Source organism: Trachypithecus francoisi, unplaced genomic scaffold (genome assembly GCF_009764315.1).
Source record: "Trachypithecus francoisi isolate TF-2019V2 unplaced genomic scaffold, Tfra_2.0 Lachesis_group4, whole genome shotgun sequence".
NCBI classification, from domain to species: domain Eukaryota; kingdom Metazoa; phylum Chordata; class Mammalia; order Primates; family Cercopithecidae; genus Trachypithecus; species Trachypithecus francoisi.
In genome coordinates, this window is record NW_022681469.1 from 3,241,529 (window position 1) to 3,259,493 (window position 17,965).

Sequence of the window (17,965 nt, forward strand, 5' to 3'; positions counted from 1 at the left end):
CCTGCTGCTCCACTCCAGCCTGTGGCCCACTCATCCACCTGTCTCTCTGGATCTGCCCGTTCTGGGCATCGCATGGAAGGGAACCATGCGCTGTGTGGCGGCCCACTCATCCACCTCCTGTCTCTGTGGATCTGCCCGTTCTGGGCATTGCAGGGAAGGGAACCATGCACTGAGTGATTTTCTGTGTCTGGCTCCGTCACTGCGCATCAAGTTTTCAGCGCTCCCCAGCACTGGAGGATAACGCTAGAGCTTCCTGCACAGCTGCTTTCGGGAATACAGCTTTGGTGGTGGTTCAAGGCCCTGGAGATTCTCTGAAGGGGCCCCTGGAGGAGGGGCCGGGCCTAGTGAGATCAGAGTGTGGAGTGCTCCCTGGTGTCTTGGGGGTGGGTGGGCCTATGGCCCCAGGTGCATGGCCCAAGGCACATGGTGTCATCCCACCCAACATGCTAACACCGATAGCATTTACCTGATTTGGAGCCTCGGGAGGGAAAAAGGTGACAAGACTGGGAGAGTGTGGACAGGAGGGAGGAGAGGCTAGGTTGTGAGCCAGTCAGGTGTAGATGTGCAGATGAAAGGCAGGACTCAGATGCTCAAAAATAAATAAATACATAAAAGAATCGAATCCCTTTCCCAGCTGTGTGCTGTTTGCCTAGTGGAGCCAAGGAGGCAGGATGCAGCATCTTTTCCAGGCCCAGAACCTGCTCCCTCCCCTCCCGCTCCGATCTTCAAGAATTCTCCATTCTCCTGAGCCTGAAACAACTTAGTACCCTTCCACTGGTTAAGTCTTGGACTGTGTCATGGACGTTAAGCACTTTGGAAGGCAACGGGAGGTGCGGGACTAGAAGAAAGGAAGTAACAAAGGATGCATGAAAAGTAGCGTTAAGGCACAACAGGCATGGCACAGCAGTCCTGCAGCCATGGATCCACTTGCCACCCCCTTCTCCAGCCTCTCAGGTAGCACTGGGTGACCAGTCCCAGCGAACCAGGAAGGCCAGGAACCTTGGGTGCAGAGAGGAAACGTCACACATGGGGAGAGAGATGGTGGGGTGAGGAAGCAAAATGCCTCACCAGGACCGGCCTCTGGGCAGCCCGCGGACCAGGCAAAGATCACTGTCAGCAAATGAAATAAATGTGAGAGGGGTCGTCAGCAGCAAAGCCATGCCTAACAAAAGGGCAGATCTGAGCTCTCTTGGCCCAAGGTGTTACAGTTTGGGGCACCCGTTTAAGAAAAATAATACAAACCCTAATTGCAAAATCATATACGGAGTGAATCTTCACTTAGAATGAGAAGAGAGTACAACAAAATACAAGTTCTTAACAATTGACAAATACAGCAGACACTGCAGCATTTTACAGAATGAGACTTTGACCTCCCTACTCGGCAGCACACCTTCCTGACACTTCTTCTTGCACTTCCCGCCCTCTTCGTATGACAGTTTTGTAAAGTCGGTTCTTCACATCTGGTGTCTATGGATCATACAGATTGGTTTTCTTTATATCCCTCCCATCTGTTGCCTTTGTTTCTCGTTTAAGAAGATCCTTACAATTTTCTTTTTCTCTTCTGTTGTTATTTTAATTGTCTTTCATTTTTGGGTACTGTGATTCTGCATTATTGAGACCCTCAGAGTTTTTATTTGCTGTGGTGTAGAAGGGCTGATGGCGTTTTGAAAGTCCAACCTCCCATTTTTCACTTTATGTTTCTGTCTTCCAGTGGGATCAGTGTTTCCCACTGTATTCTAATTGTACGATGGTCAACATGAAAGTTACAGGAAACAGAGGCACAGGTGAGAGTAGGTTGAGAGAATGTTAAAGTTGCCACTCTGCTTCCCTGAGCAACTTAACTGAGTATCAAACGTCTTACTGACTTCTTTGTGAGTGTGTTTATAATTTTTGTCACTGGAGCGCTTGTGTCTTCAAGCTGTGTCACTGCGTTGGTGGCCATTTTTCCTGCCATTTTGTTGGGAATGGGCAGAATGAGTCTAAGACCAGAAGCACCCAGTGTGCGATGACGTCACAAGGGGTGTCAGAACGGCTGAGAGGGCGGCTCCCCACAGGCCCACAGTGTCCGGAGGCAGGCCACAGTTGCAGGGATTCTGATGCGTTCTCGTTCTTACAGTTTACAACATCGTGAGAAGAGTGTAGGCTGCATTTCAGTGTTCACACACTGCCTGGGAAAGTATGTTCCATCAGGAGGACACAGGCCTGTTGACTGGGTGTTTAGAGCAACCGCGTGCTCCTCACGTGGCTTATGACTGGAAGAATTTCCCACAGACTAGCTCCTGCCCCTGACACTCGAAACTCTGTTTCTCCTCCGCTGCTGCGTATGTTGGGAAAATTTACCAAGGGAATGTCTCAGATTCCAGAGGGTCCTTCACACAGCTGCGGAACCTCCGGCCCTGAGAGGTATTTCTGGAAGACATTTCTATACCTGGATGGGTAGCAGTATCCAGCCCCACACTCAGCTGGCTGTGAATCACAATACCTATCCCATGAACCCAAATTACCGTATTTCCAGCTCAACTTTGCCTCAGCTGGACCCAGGGTATTGTGGTGAATCCAGCATCACAGAACATGAAGGCAAATGTGATAGAGAAAGACGGCAACTCAAATGCATTGTGATTAATGCATCTCTCTTTTGCAAGTCTTATAAAAATATAACTGTGTCAAAATATTACGAGGGCTCCTTCCCCAGTTTTGCTGCCATTCCCACTGTGGGCAAAGGCTACCTGATCCGAGTGTCTACCTCCCGCTGCCCACCACGTACCCGCCCTGTGCTTTCTCCGTCATTTCCCTCCTCCGTCTCTTCATTTTCCCACTGAGAAGAACGTGCCACAAGGTGTCTGAGAAGGGAAGAGGACCCACAAAACTGCACCAGGAGAAGCATAGAGTGGCAGTGCTTCCGAGGCTGGATTTTGCACACACGTCAATTCAGGTTTAACAGAATTTCAGTAAGATTTCTATTTGGAAACTTTAAAAAATGAATCCAACATACGCTTTAATGACAAATAAGTGACAATAACCAAAAAAGAAAATTCAAAAAATGGAGATGGTGGGTGAAATAGTTGGGATACTAATTCCACCAAAATCTCTCATAAAAAACAAAGACAAATCAAAGACTGGTCCTGCACTCAATAACTATTAACTGAGCTAAAAATATATCAAGGGATAGAATTAACAGAACTCAATCACATCACGGGATATATACAAATGGATTCTATAGTACAAACGAAAGAAATGCATATGCAGTAAGTTGTTGGGAAAAATTCACCAAGGGAATGTCTCACAAATCCACCTGTATGCTGGAACCAGAGCCGACGGTGCACCTCCCCTCCCTGCTCCACCATCAGCGAAAGCTTGGGAATTGGCCATCTGGGAGTATTTACACCACAGAAAGCAGCAAATGTTACACATCAAGGTTGTGTGGGGTTTTTCCCCCCTAGAGACACTTGCTAAACAGTTGCTAAACAATTGCCATCACACTACTGGCTGATATACACAAACTTAATTTCAGAATAAGTGAAATTTAAGTGTCAACAGTAAGAATTTTAATGAGCTGGAAAGACATAAATGGGTATTTAACAAAGCTCTACATGAAAGTCATGGAAGGGCACTCAGAGTGCAGGATCCACTGATTTCTCACACCTGGAAATTAACAATGCATGGACATAAAATAGGAATCACAAAATTCAAACTATGTGACACACTGAGAAAATGGTACATATGAAGATACATGGTCCATACTTACATCAATAAGTAACATACAACATTGTATTAGAAAATGAACAAAGAAAAGGTAAACCAGAAAGAAATGAAAAATAAAGAATAAATATCAAAAAATATTCCACCTCCGTAACAATAAAAGAAATGAACATGAGGTGCTGATGTAACATGATTTTCGAATCCAGTGGAAGATACTCTGAAATGCTCCTATTCAATACTGGCGTGATTAAATTAAACTGATGCTTATAGAGGGCAGATAGAGAAATCCCGCGGCTGAGCAATTCAGCAACATGTCTCAATAGTGTTTTACTTTTTGCTCCAATAGTTAGGAATCTATACTAAGGGAAAGTCACTAGCTACAAAATACATAAGTAGAAGATATTTACTATAGCATTACTTATAATAACGATTAACACAACGTGATTTAAATGACAGACAATAGAAATACACTTAAATAGGCCTGGCGCGGTGGTTCACGCCTGTAATCCCCGCATGCTGGGAGGCTGAGGCCAGCAGATCTTCTGAGGTCAGGAGTTCGAGACTAGCCTGGCTGACATGGAGAAACCGTGTCTCTACTAAAAATACAAAAATTAACCAGGCATGGTGGTGGGTGCTTATAATCCCAGCTACTCAGGAGGCTGAGGCAGGAGAATCACTTGAACCAGGGAGGCAGAGGTTGCAGTGAGCTGAGATCATACACCTGCACTCCAGCCTGGGCGACAAAAGCAAAACTCAGTCAAAAAAGAAAAAAAAAAAAAAAGAAAAAGTGAAAGAAATACCCTTAAATAAATTATGGTGCTTGCATGGTTGAAATACTACATTGCCATAAATGTTGCTTTTCAACTTGTAATAATGCATAGGAGAAAATTTGTGATGTAATTTAAGTTTTAATAAAACAATATAATATATGTCTCTTTAGTCACACTACATAAACATACACAAAAGGCACACAGAAGAAGAGATCATATCAAAATTATGTTAACAATGTTAATTACCTCTGGATTAGAGATTTGAGGTGATGTGCCTTTTCTTTGTAAAGTCGCATTACCAATGTGTCAGTAAAGTCCTAATACAGAAGTTCTTATACATGGGACAAAAGACCAACTTGAGAATCTGACTGTGGTTCTACGCCAGTGCTGTCTAATAGAAAATAATGCAAGCCATATATGCAATTTTAGATTTTCTTTTCTTTTTTTTTTTTTTAAATTTGAAACAGAGTCTCGCTCTGTGGCCTGGGCAGGAGTGCAATGGCACGATCTCAGCTTACTGCAACCTGCACCTCCCTGATTCAAGTGATTCTCCTGCCTCTGCCTCCTGAGTAGCTGGGATTACAGGCACACACCACCACGCCTGGCTAATTTTTGTATTTTTAGTAGAGATGGGGTTTCACTATGTTGGCCAGGCTGGTCTCAAACTCTTGACCTCAGGTGATCGGCCCACCTCGGCCTCCCAAAGTGCTGCGATTACAGGCATAAACCACCACGCCTGGCCCCTGCAGTTTTAGATTTTCTGGGAGACACACAAACAATTAGAAAAAGGAACCAGGTGAGATTCATTTAATAATATATTTTGTTAATCCAATATGTCTAAACATTATCAATTCAAATGTAATAGTTTTTTAAATTAAGAAGAAAATATCTTGCATTCTTTCTTATTTTCATATTAAGTCCCTTACTTTATACATACAGTGCATCTGAATTCACACTAGCCACCTGCCAAGGACTCCGTAGCCACATGTGACCAACGGCTGCCATACTGGACAGCACAGCTCTAAGGCCATCCCCAGAATACAGACATGGTGCATCCTGCCTCAGAAGATTGACGTCTGAGACTCCAGAACAACCACCCATGTGATCCCAGTTTCCCAGTGTCTCACAAGCAGAGAACGTCTTGGATAGTCAGTAACAATTTTGTAACCTATAGTTTAGGTACTGAAAGTCACTGAGGATAAGAATGGCCAAAGTTGATCCATGCCCTTTTTGTACATTTTGACTGCTAAATGTGGAGAAATGAAAACTCTTCCTTTTCTAGCATATTTGCACAAGGCCTAAAAATAGAGGTAAGTTGGTCACTCTTAGATGTTCACACACTGATTGGACTCTCAAGAGTTAACCTGGTGGTTTTTTCCGAGATGTTTAGCAACTGCCTTTCCAATTTTGAAAGATATTTACAAGCTGGCCATTTCCTCACTCCTACAATTACCAAAACCACATATAAGTTAAAACTGATTTGATTTATCTTGTGATTAGGTTCATGAACACTGTTCTTTTCTTAATTCAATTTAGATTAATTCTCATACTGCCTTGGAGATCTGTGGCATAAGGGCTTCTGATATTACTGATTACTTCCATTTTTGACTACTTTAACTTAGGGACACCATACCTCTTATACTTGGCCATATCCTCTTTGCTTTGCAGCAAAAACACACTGAACCCTGAGTTTTGACTCACCTTGACCAGCTGTGCAGATCCTGATGGTCCATTTTTGAGTACTGATTCCACTGATGATTTCATATTACCTTTATCTTATGTTGGCCGTAAAATCTGTCCTGATTTTACACTATGTGTATTTCACTTCAGAAATCCTTTCTGGAATGAGTCAGCTTTTAATTAATTGATTGATTCCATTTTAGTGCCATCCAAAAGTGACACTGTGAACACCTACTAAGAATGCTGAGCTGCAATATAGTTCATGAGTTTCATTTCTGAGAAGTGGCTAACGCACCCGTTAGTCATGCAGATTTAAAGTAGTGAATTAAAGGCAACCTATAGAATAGGAGAAGATATTTGCAAGCCATGTAGTCAATAAGGAATTAATATCAAAATATACAAGGAACTCACACAACTCAGTAGAAAAAAAAACACAGGTCATCAAGTTTTAAAAATGGACAGAGATATAACTCCCAATACCATCCCTCCCCGCTTCCCCCTCCCCGTAATAGGCCCCGGTGTGTGATGTTCCCCTTCCAGAGTCCAAGTGATCTCATTGTTCAATTCCCACCTATGAGCGAGAACATGCGGTGTTTGGTTTTCTGTTCTTGCGATCGTTTGCTGAGAATGATGGTTTCCAGCTGACTAGTTAATGGGTGCAGCACACCAACATGGCACAAGTATACATATGTAACAAACCTGCACGTTGTGCACATGTACCCTAGAACTGAAAGTATAATAAAAAATAAAAATAAAAAAAAGGAAAGAAATGCTGTCATTTGCTACAACATAGATAAGCCTATAGGACATTATGTTAGGCTAAAAAAATCAGGTACAGACAGACAAATGCTGCGTGATCTCACTTACATGTGGAATTAAAATAGCCCAACTCACAGAAGCAGAGAGTACAGTGGTGGCTACCAGGGGAGAGAGGTGGGTGAGTGAGGAAGAGGAGAAACGGGATATGTTCCTTAAAGAATACAATATTTTGGTTAGATTGAAGAAATAATTTCAAAGATTTATTGTACATCATGGTGACTGTGATTAATAACAATGTATTGTATTCTTAAAAAAGGCTAACAGAGAAATTTGTGTTTTCCACACAAAAAATAATAAGTATATAAGATAATTCATGTTAATTAGCACAATCTTGACTTCCCACATGTATAAATATTTCAAAACACCACGTTGTACATAATAAACATATACAAGTTTTATATGTTAATGTTTTTAAAAGAGAAACAATTATAAATAAAATCTATAAGCTCCTACTATGTCAAAAAAAAAAAGACAGAGAACCTGAATAGACATTTTTCTAAAGAAGACTTACAAATATCCAACAAACATGTAAAAAGGTGCCCAACATCATTACCATGAATACACAAATCCAAACCACAATGAGATATCACTTCACACATGTTAGCATGGTTTTTATTTTTTTAAAAAAAGAGAGGTAGCCAATGTTGATGAGGCTGAAGACCAAAGAACCCTTGTACATAGTTGGTGGGAATGTAAATTGTACAGCCATAATGGAGAACAGTATGGAGGTTCCTCAAAACATGAAAACTAGAGCTACCATATGATACAGCAATCCCAGCTCTGAGCATACAGCCAAAGGCTTTGAAGTGAGTGTGTCGAAGAGCTCTCTGCACCCCCGTTCACTGCGGCTTATTCACAATTGCCAGCAGAGGAAGCAACCGAAGTGTCCATCAGCGGATGGATGAAGGAAATGTGGCTCGTATACACGATGGTGTACTCTTCAGCTTTAGGAAAGGAAGGAAAGCGGTCATTTGGGACATCATGGATGAACCTGGAAGACAGTAGGCTAAGTGAAATAAGCCAGACACAGAAAGACACATGCTGCGTGGTCTCATTTATATGTGGAATCTAAAAAAGGCAAAGTCACAGAAGCAGAGAGCAGAAGGGTGGTTACCAGGGGCCAGGGAGTGGGGAGATATTGGTCAAAGTGCGCAAACTTGCCCTTATAAGATGAAAAATTTCTGAAGACCTAATGTACAGCATAGTGACTGTCATTAAAAATAATGTATTGAGGCTCATGCCTGTAATCCCAGTACTTTGGGAGGCTGATGCTGGCAGATCAGTTGAGGTCAGGAGTTCGAGACCAGCCTGACCAACATGGTGTAACCCCATCTCTAGTAAAAAGTAAAAAATTAGCCGGACATGGTGGCATGCGCCTGTAATCCCAGCTACCCTGTAGGCTGAGACAGGAGAATCACTTGAACCCGGAGACAGAGGGTGCAGCGAGCAGAGAGCACACCACTGCACTCCAGCCTGGACGACAGAGCAAGACTCTGACTCAAAATCATAAAATAATAATAATAATAAAGTATTGAATACTCGAAATTTGCTAGGAGGATAGCTCCTAAGTATTCGCAACACACACAAAAAGGTACTTATGTGAAGTAATGAAAATATTCATTACTTGATTTGATAATCATTTCACAATGTATACATACATCAAAACACTACATGGCATACCTTGAATATACACAATTTTTGTCAATTATACCTCAATAAAGCTGAAAAAATAAAGTACTCCATTTAAAAAAATTAATAAAATCAAATAACAGGTTAAAGATCCTTAAAATTTTTCGGTAGAATGAAAGCAGTTGGCCAACAGGTTATCTATACGTTTTCTTTGCATAGAAGGGTTTCTCAATTCTTGCCAGCCCTCCCCTTAACTAAAGTACATTGCACTGTTTTCTATATTGTCACTGCTCACTGGCTTCAAAAGAATCTTCCCTATCCACACACTTTCTCTCTTCCACTGAGTTCACCCAGCTGGATGTCTCTGGTCCTTGTGGAAACCCTCCCATTTTACCGTAAGGGACCTCACTGGTATTGATTTAAATCTGCTTTCTTTTTTCTTAACTCAAGTCTCTTTGAACAAACAATAGAAGAAGAATTCCCTGGAAGTTATCATGAGAATGTTCCCTATGAAGTAGCTCTTAAGTTAGGGTCATTTACTAAGCGTGGTTAATTTACAATAATGTGGTTTGCCTAACCATGCTACACAGTCCAAGTGGCATATTCAGGGGGAAAAAATAAAATAAAATAGAGTGACAGCTTCAGCTAATAGTTACAACCTCCTGCTACAGAGTTTCGTCTAAATATAGAACATAGTTCACTCCACAGAGATGGAGCTCCTGCAGCGCCAGGGAGTGGGGAAGAATTCTCCATGGTGATGTTTAGCTTGATGATAATACATTTAACACATCGGGGTATCAAATGATGTGATGGAAGGTATGATGAATGTGAATTTCCTCCACTCTTCTAAGTTAACAGGAGGTTTATTCAACAGTATTCAGCAAATATTTACTGAGCACTTCTATGTACGAATCATTAAGAACAGAGGGATACAAGCCATGGGCTCTGTCCAGGGCAGCTCCGCTTTCTCAGCCTCAGCATGACTGACATCTTGGAGTGGTTAATCCTTTGTCCTGGGAGCCATCCTGGGCATGGGAGGATGTTTAGCAATGCTCTTGGTCTCTGTACACTGAATGCCAGTGGCACCACCTGTCATAACAAGCAAAAATGTCTCCAGGCTTTCCAAATGTCCTTGGGAGGAAAATCACCCCCAGTAGAGAATCGCTGGTCTGGTGGAGGACTCGGACCAGCAGGCAGGGAGTTCCTAGGCCACAGTGTTGGGATAGGGGTGAGAGCCGTGGGGGCCCACGGGAGGGGTGCCTGACCTATGGGGGCCACCTGGGGCAAGAAGGCTCTCCAGGCTGGAGGTGCTCAAGTGTGGGCCTGGAAGGTAGCAGGTGTTTCCATAGTCCAGTGGGGTGGGAGCTGGTGGAGGGCCTCAGAGGCCTGGAGGGCAGGAGTCCTCGGTGAACAGTCCTGGGATGAGATGGGCAAAGGACAGCTGGAAACTGTGGCCCTCACTAAGACGAGGACTGAAAAAGAACGATAACTCTGAGCACTGGCGGAGGAGGAAGACAAGGTGTACTCCTCTCTCCAGTCTCTGTCAGGCTCACGCCTTGGCACAGGTGGGTGTAAGCACTCATGATAATCAAGGCCTCTGCCATGGAGGCCCCCAACAAGTACTGACTCAATTTTTTAGGAATCCTCAGTGTCTACAGCCCCAAGACAACTATTCTAACCCCACCTCCTAGGGTCGTTTAAAGGATTAAGAAAGATGACATGCACGCAGCCAAGCACCTGATAGTAACTAACACAACTGACAGTCACTCAACCACAGCAACTTCCCTTTGCTCTTTTGAAAGCTAGAGTAAGCATCGATCCATCCTAGTGGTCAAGATTTTTATTTTCTTCTATGCTACCTCCTTAAAAATAAGCAAACAAACAAAAACATAAAAGTTTTGAGAGGCTAATGCTGACATTCAGGTGAAATCAATGCTATACACCTGTCTGTGGAAGACCTAACCCCACCCACGCCCTGCCATTTCGATGTCCCAGGCAGGGCAAGTGCACACATGTTCTGAAAGGGCCCGCATCACTGCACTACCCCCAGTGTACAAAGAGGGGGGTGCAGTCCCTGCTATCTAGGCTCTCACACTCTTGTGGACAACAGGAACAGAGAGGAGGCAGAGAAGGAGGGTCCAGGTGGACGAGTATTTATCCAGGTGTTGTTTCCCCAAATTGTTTGCTAGAATAATGGGCACTGCTCCCAGGTTCAGCCTGCCTTTGTAGGTATCCATTAGGAAGACGTATAAGAAAATCACCCTCCACAAAAACGACCACAAAACTAGAGAGATGTAGACTTGGGGTATTGTCAGAAGCAGGTTCCACCTTCAGCACAAATGCTCCTGGCACTTGGTTCTTCCTGCAACAACATCTATAATCCTTGCCAAACATGATTCATCATCCACATCTGTTTCAGACAGACACGAACATCTCTGATATCATTGAGAGCCTATTCTACTTCCAAGGAGAAAGCAGCTCTGGGATACAATGTCAGGTGCACTACGAGAGAAACTGTGTGCTCTATTTTTGCTTGGGGTGAATAGATCCCAATGCCAGTCACGGATAATTATAGTCTGGAATATTACACGAAAACTAAAATGTGTAAAATGTCTCTCTCATTTCAAATAAATGTCAAAAACTGCACAAACACTTCAGTGATGAGACTGGGATCAAATTGAAGCAGGCACTCTATCTCTGCCCAAAAACCAGCCAAGCCTCTCTCTGGGTTTCGCAGTGCTGCATTTTCAAGGACAGATGTCTGAAAGTTCCCTATGTTTGGCTCCTGCAAAACCATACTTGGGCAGAGGAGGGCACAGCACAGAGAATCTAATTTATTCACTGGCAGCATTCACACTCATCAAAAACAGAAAGTTCAAATTCAGGCCACGGACAGTTAATAGCTTCAAGAAAAACTGATATTCAACTGAAGAGAAACAATTTCTTTTTTAATCTGTTGGAGGGGATCAATACAGTCCATCACAAGCCTGGGAAATTATACTCTCACATTTTCTTGGTGTCCTGAAAGTTGAAGTAAAAGCTTTTGCTGAGCACAGCCTCATTCCTGTGATAAGGGTGCCTACATTGCTACCTCTAGTTCCTAGGGTGAGGCACCCAGGCAGAGGGTCCCTCTCCCTTAGAGACTGAGACTCTCCCGGAAATTCTATCCTTATTCTCATGGCTGCAGATTAAAATGTGAATTTTCTGGAAGAGGAGAGGCTGTGGCTGGCCTTGTGGGGCTGCTCGGAAGCTAGTGTGGCTGTGGACAGGTGACTGGCTGGGCCCGTGTCCTCGTCCAAGGGAAGGGGCTTGAGCTGAATGTCCTTCCCATCTCAGGTGCTTCAATGCCAGGGAGTCCATGCTGCCGGTCACTTCTGTCCTTGGGGGACTCCTAGTCGCTAGAGCAAGTCTGACACAAGGAGGGAAGAAAGACCAAATCCACTGTGAGGGGCCAGCTGCCCCAGGGGAGGCAATGCCGGGGGTGGGGTTGGGGTGGGGGGAGGCGATACTGGGGGTGGGGGTGGGAATGGGCAGTGTTTCAAGCGTCTTCTGCTCTGTAGTTTACCTGGGGGGTGTCCCTGGTTCCTCCATCCAGACACATACACACACACACACAGCTTAAAGGAAGGGCTCTCAGAAGAGGGGAAGGGGCAGGAAAGCTCAGACCCCAGGGGAGATATTCACACTTCCTTTCATCTAGCACCCCTCTCAAATAGAAATAAATTCGATTGCATTTCCTGGCACTAACTTTCAGAAATCAGGTGTTGCACTGCTGACCTCTTTTTGTCTGAGGAAGGGGAGTGTCCTTAGGAAGCGAATCATAAGGGATGCTAGGGTGAGTGTGCACTGGCCCCAAATCAGCTTCCCTGGTTGCTGTACTGGATCCTTGTTTGTCAGGAGAAGCTGTGAGTGGGCCTAGAACGAATGGGGAGAAGGCTCAGGGAGCAGACAGCGGTCGGACGAGCAGAGCTGCCCAGCGATGGAGAACGCGGCTTTGTAAAGTGGCCAAGGTTTCAGGCTTTGGAGGAATTCCAGCAGGGGCTGTCCATCCAGGGAGCCTCTGGGAAGCCTGAGTGTAGGGGAACAGGCAGGTCCGCACTCTGATATCCTAATGATTCCACGGCTTCTTGGTTCAACCGGGTCTTCACCATGGGCAACGCTGCAGGCCAGAGGGAAACGAACAGCCCACAGAGACAAGCCCGAAGGGAGACTGGGAAAGGCACAAAAAATGACCAAAAAAAGAATTGAATAATCATAGATGCTGAGAAAAGAGTGTTTCAGAGTTCTGTTATTCAAAACAAAACAAAAACAATGTAATTGGATCTTCTTGCTGGAGCCTGGAATGCAGGGGAACAAAAGCGACCTCACCGCTGCTGTCAACACTGGTCCAGCCTGGGCCTCTCTGTTTTAGAAGACCGTTAGGAAGAATCAGGAGGGCCTAGCAAACAACCCCCAGACAGGGCTGGGAGAGGCTCACTTCAGAGTTTGGAACTTCCTTCCAGTAGAAGAGCCAGGTAAAGAATGACGTGTATTAACATAAAACACGCACAGTGCAAACGTAGATGAGTATGAACTGGCTGTCTCCATCTTCACAGAAGAATGATCAAGATCAAGAATTTACCCTGCAGCAGAAAAGTTCAGCTAGAGCAGAGACCCCACACTCAGGCCAGTGGGGCCTGGAACTAGGCCCCCAGCGAGCCCTAGGGTGGAGAGGACTTTCACCCCTCACCTTCCACCTCCGCTGGTTAAAAAGGAGAAAAAGGAAGAATTTAGGGTTGCCCTGACCCCCAGGGTAGAACACACCTACCCCTCAGTCTTTGATTGCCTTCCCTAACCTCTTTCAAATACTTATGCCTAATGCAAGATGATGAACTCATACTAAGTACAATTTAGATCACAGATGTTTTAATTACTTTGGTTTCAATTCAGTGATTTTTAGAAAGACGTGTTAGTTCAAGCTTCCAGTTATTCCCTGGATTTGCAAACTTAAATTTCAAAAACATACATACTTGTGTTTGTTTAAATGCACTTCAAATTCTCAGGTTTAACTCACAGGTATCTGTAGCTCACCTGTCTCCTTGACTTCTATTCACTCTCTTCCTAGACAAAGCCTACTCAGAAAAGCATGGCTCTGGCACTTAATCATGTCAGCAATGTCCTTCCCATCTCAGGTGACTTGATGCCAGGGAGTCTGGGCTGCCAGTTACTTTTGTCCTCGGGGGACTCCTAGTTGCTAGAGCAAGTCTGGCACAAAGAGGGAGGAAGGACCACGTCCACTGTGAGGGGCTGGCTGCCCTGAGAGAGGTGATGCTGGGGATGGGATGGGGGTAGGAGCATCTTACTTCCTTTCTGCACCTGCGGAGACCATACACACAGTTTTCATACTTTATGAATTGTATATATTTGACAGCTATATTTTGCATGAAAAAAATCATCAACTAAAACCATTTTAAACAGTGAAAATCTACTATAACCAAACTGGTTTGAAATCTCAACACCAGTATAATAAATAAAATGCTTTTCACTGCAATGCCATTGGTTTTAAAATCTCCTGAACTCTCTTGAAAATATCAGAAGGAAGAGAGTTGTATTTTGCCAACTGGAAGTAGGAGTGAATAGATGAAAACGTTTGGGATAGATCTGTCCTCTGTTCAAGACTCTGCCACACTCGCTAAAGTTTCAAATGACGCAGATATTGTTTAAGGAGCCTTGAATTAACAATCACAAAAGACGGAAGGTAAGAAATGTGATGCGAATCATTTCAAAGTACTTTCTTTGCGTTCTCAATGTCAATGTAGACAAACTTTTAAAAGCATCTGCTACAGCAATGCACAGATTTTTTTTAAAAAATTAGGGTTGACATAGTTTAGATACGTGTCCCCACCAAATCTCATGTTGAAATGTGATCACCAGTGTTGGAAGGGGAGCCTGGTGGGAGCTGATTGGATCACGGGGGCGGGACCCTCATAAAGGGTTGAGTACCATCCCCTTGGTGCTGTCCTCGGGATAGTAGGTGATTTCTTGAAAGATCTGGCTGTTTAAAACTGTGTGTGGCTGGACGCGGTGGCTCATGCCTGTAATCCCAGCACTTTGGGAGACCAAGGCAGGCGGATCACGAGGTCAGGAAATCGAGACCATTCTGGCTAACACGGTGAAACCCCATCTCTGCTAAAAATACAAAAAATTAGCCAGGCGTGGTGGCGGGCGCTTGTAGTCCCAACTACTCAGGAGGCTGAGACAGGAGAATGGCTTGAACCCAGGAGGCAGAGCTTGCAGTGAGCCAAGATCGGGCCACTGCACTCCAGCCTGGGTGATGAGTCCATCTCAAAAAAAAAAAAAAAAGTGTGTGGCGCACCCCTCTCTTGCTCCCCCTCTTGCCATGTGGTAGGCCAGCTCCCCCTTTGGCTTCCCCTTCTGCCATAATTGAAAGCTTCTCGAGCCCTCACCGGAAGCCAAGCAGATGCCTATGCCATGCTTATACAGCCTGCAGGTGCATGAGCCAATTAAACCTCTTCTCTTTATAAATTACTCAGCCTCAGGTATTTCTTCATAGCAATGCAAGAACAACCTAACACAAGGATCATAAATATATATTTAAATAAATATGGTTTAAGTGTCCATAATTATATGGTGAATTAAGTTGTACAATTCTAGAGCTATCAGCCCATTCGACAGAAAGACTTGGAAAAATGAAGTGTTTTGCCTGCAATCACAGAGCACATTCACATCAACGTTAGGACTGAGGGAGGGTCTGCCGGCTTCCAGGCCATGAGCTCTCCCCTGGATCATACAGACCCTCAGCTGAAACTGCTGGAGCATCCCAGCACTTCACAGTGCTTTCATAGCCGGGATTTCCTGCATGAACCTCAAAGTAAGTCCTCTAGGGTGCAACCACAGCCACATCAACTGGACCTGCAGCCCATGTTGTATTAATAAATTAGTTGTGTAGAGAGTTGGACAAGCATGGCTGCCAGATCTTCTGCTAAAAACTTCCAGTTCAAGAAGAAACATCTGAGGTCTTTCTTGCTGGATCTCAATAGGGTAGGGTAACCTTAAGTTCACAGGGCCTGCTGCATAAGATTCCACAGGCCAGATCAGACAGGGACAAGTGGTGATGAACCCTATGAAAAAGACACGTTTATTCCACGGTATTCCCGCCACTTCCCTGCTTACCACGGGTCACTGGTGAGCAGCCGGGTTTGAACACTGTCAGTCTGATGCTGAATCCCCTCAACCTGTGCTGGCACTGGGGCGCTCTGTCACATTCTCCCGGAGTTTTCCCCAATTCCTGATGACTGTGAACTCCAGACTCTGGAGGAGAATGGGACACAGACTTTCACTGCCAGGACAGGGAAAGGATTGAGAGAGGAAGCTCTGATATCTGTCCTGTGAGTCCCTACCACTCACAACCCATGCAGCCTTGGGAAGCTAGCCGGCCTCTCTAGGCCTCAATTTTCTCATCTGTAAAATGGGATTATAACGAAATCTGCGTTGTGTGATCGTTGTGAGGATTAAATCAGATTGTAAAGCGCCTAAATTGAGAGGCCGAGGCGGGTGGATCACGAGGTCAGGAGTTCAAGACCAGCCTGGCCAAGATGGTGAAACTTCATCTCTACTAAAAATACAAAAATTAGCCAGACGTGATGGTGGGCGCCTGTAATCCCAGCTACTCAGGAGGCTGAGGGACAGAATTGCTTGAACCCAGGAAGCAGAGGTTACAGTGAGCCAAGATTGCAACACTGCACTCCAGCCTGGGCAACAACACAAGACTCCGTCTAAAAAAAAAAAAGCGCCTAGAATGATTCCTATCACGTGCTGTGCTAACCACACAGTAAACGCTGGCTGTTTATATTACTGCAGTTTTTTCCTCTAAAAAATTTCTGTTTTGGGAAGAGAGGACTAATGCATCACCCCGTAAGAGAACGTGTGAAATGACATGAAGGAAGTCGCTTTCGCTCGCAGATCAGAGGTGTGGAGAAGGCCGGGTGCTGCCAGGACCAGGAAGGGCGTCTCCCATGAACGCACAGATCCTTCTGAGGGTCTGCATGCCGGGAACGGGTTCGTGAATGCATGAGCTCCTGTGAGCCGGGCCAGTGCCCCGCAGAACAAGGGGACACAGGACCAGGTCTCAAGGGAGGGTCTTGACGAGGTGGCGGAGAGAAGCACACATGTTCCAAGCAAGGCAGGTACCAAGAGCCAAGTCCCACGAGCTCCCGTGCCACCAGCCTGGGGCTGGCCCTTCTGCAAGAAGAAGCCACTGTAGGAAGCTCGGGGTCTGACCCAGCACAGAGCTCCTCAATTTCAAAGAGGTAGAAGAATTGTGAGGTTCCATAAGACGACCAAGATTAGGACAGGAGACCCTGTGGAGCCCTCAGGGCAGTTGAGACGGCGGCGTCCCGGTAGAGCAGCCGGAAGAATCGCGTGGCACACGGGAGAGCGCCCCCGCATGGCCGGGAGGTGTTTCGCTTCCCAGGGGGCCGTAAGGGCAGGCTGAGACATGACTGAGCATCTCATCTACTGTGCTGCGAATGAAAGAGGAAAGGCATTTCCCACTCCCTTTAGCCTCCACTGGGGCTGAAACTCCCCCCACTGACCGAGGACCACAGGGAAAGTCCACGTTGCCTGGAGAAGGCCCCACTGCGAGTCATGACTGTGATGTGAAGGGACCTTTCTTCTCTGGAGGAGACCAGCAGGCGAAGGGAGTGAGACTCAGAAGTGGAAGTTTCTATTAGGAAAAGGAAACCAAGAACATCCAGAGCGGGGTGTCCAAAGTTTTGGCTTCCCTGGGCCACACTGGAAGAAGAAGAATTGTCCTGGGCCACACATTAAATACATGAATGCTGATGATAGCTGATAAGCAAAAAAAAAAAAAAAAAATTCACAAAAAAATCTGATAATGTTTTAAGAAAGTTTATAAATTTGTGTTGGGCCGCATTCAAGTCGTCCTGGGCAGCGTGTGGCCTGCGGGCGGCAAGTTAGACGAGCTTGCTCTGGAGGGAATCTGCAAGGTCAGGAATGGGGGTTGAGGAGATGAAGGTGTTGGGAGGAGAACTGTGCAGCAGGGAGCTAGAAAAGAACCCCAAAGATGATAAATTCAGGTAGGAAAAAGCCATTCATTCCTGACATTGCCCACAGCTGGTGACGTAATGGCTCCCAAGAGGCCTATGCCTTTCATTCCACTTAAATAAATACCCTTTCATCCTCATCTCCTCCAACTCCGAGTTCTACACAGGGCTCCCTCCAAGTGGCGTTTTAATTCTCACAGCTCCATAAGAGAGCAAAGGCAGGGGGTGCTGCTCCGTGGATCCGGAGGCAGAAACACACTCAGCCCAGCCATGGGCGCCCCTCAGGCCCCACACCCCAGGACA

The 17,965-nt window shown here is 45.3% G+C and overlaps 1 long non-coding RNA gene across 1 annotated transcript; it reads right to left on the reverse strand.

The window, feature by feature from the left end:
• Positions 1-239: 239 nt before the first annotated feature.
• Positions 240-17,246, reverse strand: LOC117073111. The gene is made up of 3 exons (XR_004433111.1): positions 17,116-17,246; positions 3,481-3,486; positions 240-249 (listed from the first exon to the last, which is right to left on the reverse strand). It is a non-coding gene; the product is annotated as an uncharacterized LOC117073111 (long non-coding RNA).
• Positions 17,247-17,965: the final 719 nt, after the last annotated feature.